The sequence below is a fragment of the Lycium ferocissimum genome, chromosome 1, assembly GCF_029784015.1.
Source record: "Lycium ferocissimum isolate CSIRO_LF1 chromosome 1, AGI_CSIRO_Lferr_CH_V1, whole genome shotgun sequence".
Taxonomy (NCBI): domain Eukaryota; kingdom Viridiplantae; phylum Streptophyta; class Magnoliopsida; order Solanales; family Solanaceae; genus Lycium; species Lycium ferocissimum.
Genome location: NC_081342.1, coordinates 52,676,639 through 52,689,871, shown reverse-complemented (window position 1 = coordinate 52,689,871; position 13,233 = coordinate 52,676,639). Strand labels below are relative to the sequence as shown.

At 37.9% G+C, this 13,233-nt stretch overlaps 1 long non-coding RNA gene across 1 annotated transcript; it reads left to right on the top strand.

Moving 5' to 3' along the window:
- Positions 1–6: 6 nt before the first annotated feature.
- Positions 7–4,276, top strand: LOC132055445 (uncharacterized). The gene is made up of 2 exons (XR_009414574.1): positions 7–484; positions 2,361–4,276. It is a non-coding gene; the product is annotated as an uncharacterized LOC132055445 (long non-coding RNA).
- The last annotated feature ends 8,957 nt before the right edge of the window (positions 4,277–13,233 follow it).

Here is a 13,233-nt window from a genome sequence, read left to right as displayed (position 1 = left end):
AAATTAATGTTTTGCCCTCTCTCCACCACAACTCAACCAAACAAGGTACAACCCCTCTTTTCTCTTACACTTTTCTGCGATTTACACTAAAGAAGGACGAAATCCCTTAATGAAATTTGTCTTTATGCTATTTTGAATCCGCGATTCTTATTGGTTCTTTGAGTTGGGAGGGGATGCAAGAGGAATCCCTCAAAAAACCCGTTGTCCCACACCGAATTGCAATAAAGAAATTTGGGTTTTGGGGTTCTATATAAAGAAACCCTTTCTCCACTGTTTTACAGACACACACAAGCTTTCACAAGCAAAGAATTTTAGAGTTTTGAGTTTGTGACAAAATGACCGACTAGAATTGGATACTTTTTCTATTTCTCTAATTTTGGGATTTAGTTTTAAAGTTTTCTTTTGTTTTTGTGGCTGAGTACGAGTGTGGAGGAAGATCAAGGTCTCCAAATCCATTCTCGATCAAAGTTTGCACAAGAGAAAGGTAATTCTATTTCCTTCTGTTTATTTTTAGTAAAAAAATTTTTTGTATTTTTTTATATGTTTATGTGTCTGTGTGTAATTGTTTTAGTTCTAGCTAGATTAGTTTAATTGTAGTGAGCATGTGAGATTAGAGTAGAATGTTTTTATTTTTTTCCAGTTTGGTATAGTGTAACTAATAATGTGTAGCAATAATGGAATTAGATGCTTGCCATTCAATATAATTAAGGTTCTTTGTTGTTTACTCAATAATTTAGAAAGCATGATTTAGTTATTGGTTTACCATGGTTTGATTATAAAGAATTAGCACACGTTATCCCGTTTTTTAGACATCCCTTGACGGATCAGCATGATTTTAGGTAAAGCTTGCCATATAGATGATAACTAAAACACTAGAATGACCTAAAGTATAGAATAAGATTTCTTAGCGTGCTAACATCTATTGTAGGGTGGGAAAGATCTAATTTGATATAAAGGAACCATGTTTTTAACCTAGATGATGGTGTATGAATTTCTGAAGTACCTTTTAGAGGAATTTTGTAAACTGAGGATACTGTCTTGAGTCTAAAGCTGGTTAGCATAAGTTTCTAGTTCACTTAGATGAAATGAAGGTTTCAATTTCTTTATATAGAACAAAATAGAATATGTATGGGGCTTATCACTTATATGAGAGTCTTATGTGGTCATAAATGGTGAAATGTTTCTGGGCAAATGATAGGAATAGTTTGAGACAATAAACATGTTATCTTTGAGTTTCAATTAATATGTTTTTTAAAATGTGAAGGTCTGTGTGACCATTTGTATGAAGTTATGAGGTTTTTGTCTGTTTTTTCTCTTTTGGATTTACTCGCCTGTTATTCATATGTATTTGGAAATGTAAAGAAGACATCTGGATGCTTAGATTCCACCATGTTTCATGTGGTATTCATATAAGCTGTGTATGTCTCCTGGAATTGTTTGCAACTCTGTTGAACCCCCAAATGATATTTGATTACTCATGAGTATTGGAATTAACTATTACTGTTGGTTTGGATATTTGTGAAGCATAATCCCTATTCCCATTTCCTACAACATATTAGCATTCATGACATACATATATGTTGTTTGAGTTTTTAGGTACTAAGTGATGAGTCCTTAGTGAAAATTAGAGTCAGTTTCACTTCTATTCTGCTCTTTTAGTTCAAACGGTGACTTGAACATATGAAATAATGAAGTTAAGAAATAAGAGGAGTATGCTTGGTCTACTTTCTGTTTATGTGAAAGGGTTGTGTCACTTACTTTGTGAGAAGACACTGAGTGATGTCCTAGGGACATGAGCCCAAGAAGAGGCTTTAGTACACCATACTCAGCCTTGTCTAGGTGTCTCTAGTTGCTGGGGTTCCTCTTGTTGGTTCATGAGGCTATGGGAACTTCCTTAATCATATTACATGTTAAATGGAGAATCTGTGGAGCTTTAAGTCCATAATGACATAGAAATTGTTCAGTAAGCTTGATGTTTAGGATGTTTTAACTTAGGTTTGGATGTTACAATGGCATAAGACTAGTATTATTTGCATACTTTATCTTGAATTCATACGTAGCTAAGTAAATGGATAAGTTGAAATTGCTTTCTTTGAAAGGTCTGTGTTCGGTTTAGGAGGTATAGATGTTTGAGCTTGTGGTGTTGATTTAAGTATATGGGGTGTTGGCTTTGCCAACCCCAAAATCTCTATGAAACATGCATACTGTTTGGGCTTACATCTACTTGTGAACATGATTTCCCCTTTTTTTCCCCTTTAGACTGCTTGTATTCAACTAAGATTGAAAATGACTGTCCTGCTACTTGCTTGTTTTGCATGAGCTTATGCAATAATTGTATGTTGTTTGGTGTCATACACAAGACTGTGGAGTTGAGAGGGAAATGTATGGTTTTCCCTGGCTTAATTCTGTGTGCATGCTCTCTTTGGTGGTGAATGTGTGCATGCTCTCTTTTGTTCTGCCCTTTGATATGAAGCTTCTATCTGGACAAACCAGCTATCCTTCATTTATGTCATTTGTATGTGATTGAGAATGACTCATTTCACTAAATCTCCTTTTGGACTGTGTACACTGATAATATAACTGAATTTAATAGCATGATATGAGTATGGTTAGTAGAGTTTTGTTTGTGAGGAATGAAGTAATATTTGCTTAAATTCCCTTTGGGTGTCCCTTTTGATAGCTTTAAATGAAGGTTGTGTATACATTAAGTACATTAAGCGTATAAGTGCATGTATGCTTTGTCTGCTTTTAGTATACACGGTAAGTGTGTCTTTTATATGTCTTAATATACTTGGTGTATATTAGGCTGGTTTGTGTTGATATACGAATTTCGTTTAAACTTTTCTTCCTCTTCTTTATCTGAAACTGGTATGCCATGGTATACCCAGGAATATACAGAAATATACCTTCATGTATGCCTTTGGTATACAAAGGATGTAGATCATGTATATTCGAAGTATATCACGTCATATCAACTGTTTGATGTTGTTGATTGGGCCAAGACCGTTTAGTTCTTTACTTCTTCTTTTGTTTAAACTCCTCGTGTGTTAGTACATTGGGCATGAAGCCCACAAATATTGCCTCGTTTATAATCTCTTTTTTTGCGCGGATTGCCCTTCAAAGGCAATGGTCTTTAATTTTTGCCCTTCGCCTATTACACCTAAGTTCTGGGTTCGAACCCCGAATCAGTCAAGAAAAAAACAGAATTTCGCAAGGTAGAGCTTGAATTCGCAAGGCAGAGAATTATTCAGAGGCAAAGAAGGCACTAATAACCAGACGATTCATACTAACTGTTGCAAATACACATAGATATTTCCATGCTGCAACATCCATGAAAGTAAACCATACGCTGCTACAAAATTTTACAATGAAAGATGAGTATTGAAGCAAGCTACAAAACTAATTACAACATAAGGACAAGAAACAAAAATGTAAAGAAGCAGAACGATATGACAGAAATTAAAGACAGCATTTCATGGAGCTTACCAATAAAAGCTCAAGACCATGGAAGAGTAAGACCTTCAGGAGAAACCAAATGAAAGAAGGAAGTAGCTAGTAAGTTAAAGCTAGAGTTTGTCTTATGCCTTCAAAACTCCTATTCGTAGGCGAAATTTTGCATTGTGAATCCAAGTTTTACCTTGCGGAATTTTTTAAAATTTTTTGAGTGAGCGGGGGTTTGACCCGGAACTTAGGAGTTTTAGGTGAAGGTCAAAAATTAAAGACCAGCAATTTGAGGGGCAAAAATTAAAGTCCACCCCGAAATAAGGGCATTTCTGCCAATTGCCCGTTTATAATCTGGATATCTTGGGTTGTTTGGGTGATATTGTTGTGCACTGAGAATCTGTTTGGGCCTAATTGTTATGTATGCTTCATTGTTGGGTCCGTCATGGCCCATGACTGTTTTAAATATCATTCAAATATTTCAGCATGTGTACTAAGTGCGTAATCATGTTATGCATTTGTATTTAATTTCCTTGGTAAATTGTTTGTTAGGTATAGATATCTTCAAACCGTATTTCTCCTTTTCCCCATTTTCTTTGCATGAACACTCATCGTGTAGGCCTATTAGCCCAAACCCTGCATTGAAGCCGCTTCCATTGGGCCGAACCCCAACACTTCTTTTATCGAGTCCAACAACAACATGAAGGCCCAACCATGGGTGATAATTGTCCATTATTTCAGCTGGTGGGCTTAGTAAACCCACCAGCCCATTTCCCTACTTTTTATTTTGTATGTACATTGTATTCTTGTATAATATTGAAATGCATGATTAGAACTTAGATGGAATAGGCAAATGATGCGAATATAGTTAGAAGGAATAGGAACCCCGTCACATTTGATTTGGACCCAACGAAAAAATAAAGGATATCTTTCTCATAAAATGATAAAAGAAGAAATATTTTCTCTTTTACAAGAAAAAAAAGGAAAAAACAGTAGCATACTTTGAAAAATTAACTTCTTTTTTCCAGCTTGTGAATTTTGATAAAAAGGGAGTTGAAAGGAATTTACTCCAAGAAATATTTATTTGGAAAGGCAAGACAAAATGATTTTAGTTGGATTCAAAATGGCTTAGGCCCTCAACCGATTTAAAGTCCAAACAAACAGAGGGAGTTTCGTTTAAAGAATAATGTTTCGGACAAAGGTTGAATAAGGAATGCGGTTGACCTATTCTAAAATAAGAAAACACACGAGTTTATTTAAAAAATATCATTTGCAAAAGAAATACAAATTTTTATATCAAATGGTTGAACTCATGGCACATTAAAACAAAGGATATGTACTTGGATATTTTTTAAAACCTATTTGTATTAAGATATAATTATAACACTTTAGACAAAATTGAGTAGAACTCTACGTGAGGGAAACTTTGAGTGTGTTTTGATCCGGAAAGTGAAATAAACCTATTTGTATAAGATATAATTATAACACTTTGGACAAAATTGAGTAGAACTCTACTTGAGGAAAACTTTGAGTGTGTTCTGATCCGGAAAGTGAAATAAACAATTCTACTTCTTATTCGCATTTTCGAAAAACCCAACTCTTTTTGAAGAGAATGAAAGAACTTTACTGTAAACTATTTTTCATATGCCATGACCTTTTTATATACATATTTCTAAACAAACCTTTTAAGCAAGTATTTACAAAATCCACACGTTTAAAACCTGAAGGTCAACCGCATTCGGCGGATTCTTAATAAGGGGGTGTCTAACACCTTTTCGGGGAATCACCTGAACCCCGGATTCGTAATAAGGGGGTGTTTAACACCTTTCCGGGGAATCACCTGAATCCTTACCCGAACTCTGGTACTAAATAAGGTTTTTTCATAAATAACAACTTTAAAACTGGTTTTTCTAATTTCCATAAATAAATTAGGTGGCAACTCTAAAAATAGTAAATCCAAAAAGAGTCCACAATTATGAAGTAACTTTGATGCCTCGCGTAAAAGTGAACTGTAACGGGGGTTGAACAAATGTATGACATGAAAATTGGAAAAAGTTGGACAGTTTGTATCATGTGGTTCCTGTAGATTTCCAAATCAATAAAAACCCGGAGGAGGTTTCAGAACTTATATTAAAAGTAAACTGGACTGATCAGTAGCCGCAAAAATACTTTCATGTAGATATTGTAGAATACATAAGAACATAAATACATGTTGAGGAACTGAAAGGGTATTGGGATAGACCACGGTGGATGGTTACCATCATAGGCAAATTCACTGTCAACAGTGCTTGGAACATTATCAGAAACAAGTGCCTTCAGAACCTGCATATAGGAACATGTGGCTTAAAGGATTACCTTTCAAAATCTCACTTTTCCTATGGATGTTATGGAAACTTAGGACCGGTTTGGCCATGAGAACTTTTCACTTTTTTCGGAATTTTTTTTTTGAAAACTAGTGTTTGGTCATGAAAATTTCAATTACAGCTTGAAGTTGTATTTAAAATTTGGAAAACAATCAAAACCTTGTTTTCACTATTTTCATTTTCTGTTTTTGACCCTAGCTTTATTTTTCCTTTTTCAAATTTTACCCTAAATTTTTTATTTTTATAAACTTAACCACGTTTATTCTAGTATTGGTAGTATTTACAACAATTTGTTTTAGTTCTTGTTGGGTTTCGTATGGGTAAACTTACCGCACCGAGTGTGTACACCCAACAAGTAAATAAATGACACTTGTTATATTCTTTAGTAATAAATATTAATATTTAACCATAGTTAACCAAGTATTTTGCAGATGATCTTAATTAATAATATAAAATATTCTCACGCTATTTCGATTATCTACTAAATAATAAGTAGATTGACTATAATTTCTTAACACTTCTATATCGGTAATTAAGCACATCCCAAAGGCCATAACTATTTTTATGTTCCATTAGCAGTATGATCATGAAAATATTAGCCTATTCTTAGATTAGTTAGTTTTACAAATTTATCATCATATTCATTTATTATACTTCTATTTCACCTCCAATATCTTAATTAATGTTACTTAGTTAAGACTACAGATGTGATAGATGATATAATAACCAGAAATCTGCAATAACAAAGATGATTTTGGTAATGAAAAACAAGAGATGATTTTGGTAATGAAAAACAATATAAGAATTAAATCAACGGATGTCTTTATAATTTAAATAATTCAACCAAAACATGATAGTGTGCCCGAAAAGAGTTAAACAACAACTCTTCTTCTACCCACATTCGAATGTATACTAAGGAGCTTCTAAGAATAAGGAATAAATGTCTAACTCATCGGGACGCAGCCCGGAAACTAATATAAATAAATGGAATTAAATAAATAGGGTGTCCCACGAATGAATGTGTGGGCTCACCAAATCAGCAGCAACCGCAAGTCCTTCCTAAACGCCCGGAGTATCAAGAACCTGCTCTTCTCCGTTACCTAACATACCATAAAAAACAACAATGGTATGCCTGAGTACTTCGTACTCAGTGAGTGCCTCGGGGACAACAAGTAATATGAAAATAAAGTACAATAATACATAAAGAAATCGGTCCTGAAATTAATGTGAAACCAATGTAAGAACAGTTATTCAGTTTGTGTATCTCAATAAGAATTATCAAAACCGATTATAAGGCCTCTTGTCAAGGTACAACTTCAAATATGCCTTTCAATTGATCATAATTAACAACAACAATTCCATGAGAAAATAAGAATATCACACATGCCAATACAGGCCCAAGAATCAAGCACATCGAAGGGGTGACCGTAGAGGTTCCCTTGTCACAGTGCACCACACCGGAATATGAAATTCAACGGTGGCTATCCTTCCTCCCGAATAGCTAGGCATAATCACACCCCAGGTAGCGAACCCGAAGTGGCCACTCTTCCTCCCGAATGGCTAGGCATTATCACACTAGGATCCATAGTGGCTACCCTTCCTCCCGAGTAGCTAGGCCAAACACAACAACAAAGTTCATAATATAGAAGCCGATTCACAATTTGTCTCAATGTAGTCACACCATCGAATACCATTAAAGTTCATTATGCCATTACGAAATTCCATAATTTCATAGATAATCTTGAAAACGTTTCCACTTCTTTAAACAAGATTCCTTTGTCATAGTTTCTTTGTAAAACATCAATACCAACAATTAACCATCATTGATTATCTCTTTATAGAAGAAAACGATTATGATTTCATATACGTATATAGAGGATAATACAATCAAGGTTTAATGTGGGCTTGTCCCCTCACACACACCAACCACAAGCAAAGACATGAATTAGGGTTTTGCATGAGAAGTTCACCTTTTTATTCAATAAAGAACCTTTGAGAAGAAAACATATATCCATGATAAGGTTTTTAAAAGAGAGACATACCTTAGTATGTTAAACAAAGTTTAACAATTCACTTTTCTAGTGAAGAACACCCAAACCCTAGCTTGAATCACTTTAGGAAGAATTATGTTGCAAACCCTAGGTTTTAGTCACAAGAATCATGTTAAGAATCATGGGTTTGATGTTAGGATTGATAATCAATGATTAAGATGTTCTTACCTTAGTGTTGGAGCCCTAGAGAGATATTTTCGTCCTTAGGGTTTTTGAGAGTGAAAAGAATGGAAGAAAAACTAAAATTTTGCAACTTATATAATTTCAGCCCGCCAGGCACAAAGGACGGAGCGTCGAACAGAACGACGGAGCGTCGATCTGCTCCGTCGAATGGTCTTTGTGCTAGGTCAATTCGACGGTACAAACGACGGAGCGTCGATCTGCTCCGTCAAAGTCATGAAATTTCCAGTGAGCAACTTTCTCTTCCTCACAATCGACGGTGCAAAGGACGGAGCGTCGAACAGAACGACGGTACAAAGGACGACCGTCAAACCTCCTTTTCGTGAAACTGTAGAGAATTTTCATTTTGACCATCTCCTCTTGGGTCTTTAGCCTAAAGTCATGCACGTAACCCAACATATAAGGTTCCAAAGGACTCATACAATGCTTTCACACTCTATACGGATTTACGGGATGTTACATTATCCCCCCCTTAAGATTCATTCGTCCTCGAATGAGAATAATAGTCTAGAAAAGAATTCACTAAACCACAAGTTGCTTCGAACAAACACAACGATTCATCCATAAGTAATTTAAAACGCTAGCTCATACCTGCAATAGGGAACAAGTGAGGATATCTCTTCTTCATGTCCTCCTCTGCTTCCCAAGTAGCTTCCTCAGTATTATGGTTTCGCCACAAAACTTTAACCGATGCAACATCCTTTGTTCTCAACCTTCTAACTTGACGATCTAGAATCTGAACCGATTTTTCTTCATAGGTTAACCCTTCATTAATTTCAATCTCTTCATGGTTCAACACATGGGAAGGATCGGGTTTGTACAACCTCAACATCGAAACGTGAAATTCAGGATGCACCATGGCCATATCAGATGGTAACTTCAATTCATAAGCCACCGTCCCAATTTTCCTAACAATCTCGTAAGGGCCAATAAAACGGGGACTAAGTTTCCCCTTTTTACCAAACCGCATTACTCCCTTCATCGGCGACACTTTCAAGAACACTTTGTCACCGACAGAAAACTCTAGCTCACGCCGCCTCATATCCGTATAGGACTTCTGTCTACTCTGAGCTGTCTTGAGCCGTTGCACAATAAGATTAACCTTCTCAATTGCTTCATGAACTGAATCCGGACCCAACAACTCCACTTCAGTTGGTTCAAACCAACCAATTGGAGACCGACAACGCCTCCCATAAAGAGCCTCATAAGGAGCCATTTGAATACTCGCTTGATAGCTATTGTTGTAAGCGAATTCCACCAGAGGTAGGTGTTCATCCCAACTTCCTCCAAAATCGATTGCACAAGCTCGTAGCATATCTTCCAAAGTATGAATAGTTCTATCCGCCTGTCCGTCAGTTTGAGGATGAAAGGTAGTGCTCAATTTCACTCTAGTTCCCAACCCTTCTTGAAAGGATGTCCAAAAATGAGCAGTAAATTGCGTACCTCTATTAGATATAATCGATGTCGGAACACCATGCAATCTAACTATCTCTTTTAGATATAACTTGGCATACTCCGCTGCGGTATATGACGTCTTCACAGGGAGAAAATGGGCAGACTTTGTGAGTCTATCCACGATAACCCAAATCGAGTCAAACTTGGCCTTTGTGCGGGGTAACCCCACAACGAAATCCATATTGATCTCCTCCCACTTCCACTGCGGAATCTCGATATTCTGAGCCAGGCCTCCAGGCCTTTGATGTTCGACCTTCACTGTTGACAGTTTAAACACTTAGCCACAAAGTTAGAAATATCAACCTTCATGCTCTTCCACCAATAGTGTTGTTTCAAATCCTTATACATTTTGGTGGATCCCGGATGAACCGAATACTTGGAACTATGAGCTTCCATCATTAATTCTTGTCGAAGACCATCAACATCAGGAACACACAATCGTCCTTGCAACCGCAAAACACTATCACCAGTACCAACAGTAAATGAAGTGTACTCACCCCTTTCCACTCCATCTCTCAGCTTTGCCAAAAGTTCATCATCATATTGCTTGGATTTTATCCTTTCCACCATGTCAGACCGTGATGGCGTGATTCCCACTAACTCTCCATCTTTGGTTTCATCAAGTCTGACCCCAAGACTAGCAAGTCTTCGAATTTCCTTCCCCATGGGCATGTCATGTGCACGCAAATAAGCCAACGTGCCCATAGATTTTCTACTCAAAGCATCAGCAACCACATTAGCCTTACCAGGATGATACAAGATATTCAAGTCGTAATCTTTCAACAACTCCAACCACCTCCTCTGATTGAGGTTCAACTCTCGCTGCTTGAAGATATATTGCAAACTCTTGTGATCAGTAAAAACATCACAATGCTCACCATACAGATAATGACGCCAAATTTTCAAAGCAAATACCACAGCAGCCAACTCCAAGTCATGAGTCGGATAATTCTTCTCATGCTTCTTCAACTGACGTGAAGCATAAGCAATCACCTTACCGTTCTGCATCAATACACAACCCAAACCAATTCTAGAAGCATCACAATACACCACATATCCACCAGACCCAGAAGGTAAAGTCAAAATAGGAGCCGAAGTCAACCTTGTCTTAAGCTCTTGGAAACTCTTTTCACAAGCTTCGGACCACTGAAACTTAGCAGTCTTCTGTGTCAATTTAGTCAATGGAGAGGCTATTGACGAAAAACCTTCCACAAACTTTCTGTAATAATTTGCCAAACCCAAGAAACTACGAATTTCAGTCGCACTAGTTGGTCTAGGCCAATCCTTAACCGCTGAAATTTTCTGGTCTACTTTAATGCCGTCACCAGTCACCACATGACCCAAGAAAGACACAGACTCAAGCCAGAATTCACACTTAGAGAATTTTGCATAAAGCTCGTTCTCCTCAAGTGTTGTCAAAGTTATCCTCAAATGATTAGCATGATCCTCACGATTCTTAGAGTACACCAAAATGTCATCAATAAACACAATAATGAAGCGGTCTAGATAAGGCTTAAACACACGATTCATCAAATCCATGAATGCGGCAGGTGCATTAGTCAACCCAAATGACATGACTAGAAACTCAAAGTGCCCATAACGAGTACGGAAAGCGATTTTTGGGATATCCTTCTCCTTTATCTTCAATTAGTGATACCCAGACCTCCGGTCAATCTTTGAAAAGAACTTAGCATCCTGAAGTTGGTCAAACAGATCATCTATCCTAAGCAAAGGATATTTATTCTTAATGGTCACTTTATTAAGCTGACGGTAATCAACACACATCCTAAGGGAACCATCCTTCTTCCTAACAAACAAGACTGGGGCACCCCAAGGTGAGGAACTTGGTCGGATGAAACCCTTATCCAACAAGTCCTTCAATTGATCCTTTAATTCCCTTAGCTCCGCTGGAGCCATACGATAAGGTGGAATAGAAATAGGTTGGGTGTCGGGGATAACATCAATCCCAAAATCAATAACTCTATCAGGAGGAATACCAGGAAGATCTTCGGGAAATACTTTGGGATAATCACTGACTATGGGAACAGATGCAAATTCGGGTACTACGGCTTTTGTATCATTAACAACAACCAAATGGTAAATACACCCCTTAGTAATCATCTTATGAGCCTTAAGATAGGAAATAAATCTACCCTTTGGCTTAGCAATTTCACCCTCCCACACGATAACAGGCTCATCGGGAAAGGCGAAACGAACTAACTTATGGCGACAATCCACATTAGCATAACACGCGGACAACCGGTCCATCCCCATAATTACATCAAAATCCACTATCTCAAGTTCATACAATTCAGCCACGATCTCACGTCCCTTAATCACAACAACACAAGTTCTATACACTCTAGAAGCAATAACAGGAACACCAGAAGGTGTATCAACAACAAAAGGTTCCAACAAAGGTTCGGGTTTCATACCCATATCAAGAGCAAAATAAGGAGTCACATAGGATAAATTTGAACCCGGATCAATCAATGAGTAAGCATCATGAGAACAGATGGTAAGGATACCTGTAACCACAGCGTCAGACCTCCTACGAGTCAGCCCATAAAGTCGAGTTGTCCCTCCACCAGAAGTATTAGCAACTTCCTTTCCTTTGCCGTTATTACGAGCATTCTGATTATTATTGTTAGCATTACCAGCAGGCGGATTTTTAGCAGATGCAGAAGCAGGCGAATCATTCTTTTGGTTATTCATAGCAGCCATCTCACGTAGCCACTTTCTGCATTCCCTCTTAATGTGGCCTCTAATCCCACAATGATGACAGATACGTTCTTCCCACACTGGCGGACGACTACTTCCCTACGAAAACATTATTATTATATTATTATTATTATTATTTTTCTTATTATTATTATTCCTTGCCTACCGAAAGGCACACTAGCATGGGAATAAGCCGGACCGAGCGTGTGCGAATATACCTTTACTCGCCCTCCTTATAATTATTACCACCGAAACCACCCGCATCGGGCCTTCTTGTTCGATCTCGATCCACCCTCTCTTCATTTTTCCAACTCTCTTGTTGTTCAGCAAACCCAACCAGAGATGAGAAAGTGCAAGTAGGAGACATAGCAACAACAGCACATGCAGACTTGATACGTGGTACCAAGCCTTTCACAAAACGAGTCAACTTATGCTTTTCAGTCGGAATCATGTATAAAGCATACTTTGACAGACGGGTGAACTCCAAACTATACTCACGAACCGACTTGTTACCCTGTTCTAGCTTTTCAAACTTCGTAGCCATAGCAAATCTTTCCTCATCAGACAAGAACCTTTCCATGAACGCCTCTTCAAATTCAGCCCACGTCGGAGCTAAAGCAGCGTCACCCCTCTCAGATTCCCACATCTCAAACCATGCGTGAGCAACATCCTTCAACTGATAAGAAGCAAGCCTCACAGCTTCGAATCCTAGGCATCCATTGCCCTCAATGCCTTGAAGGTCTCATCTAAAAAGTGTTGGGGGGTCATCCACCTCTCGTGACCCAAAGAACTCTGGTGACTTCAAGTCGAGGAATTGCTTAAGTCTGCCTCCACCATGAGGTCCCACACCTCCACGCTGCTGCTAAGCCGCAACCAATGCAGTCAACATTTGAATAGCCATTTGCATAGTACCAATCTCAGGCACACCCGCAACAGGAACAACAGGAGCAGGCGGTGCTGGGGGTGGTGCTTGATTTCCAGCATTATTTCCATTAACAGCATTCGCGCCCCCAAGATTTTGG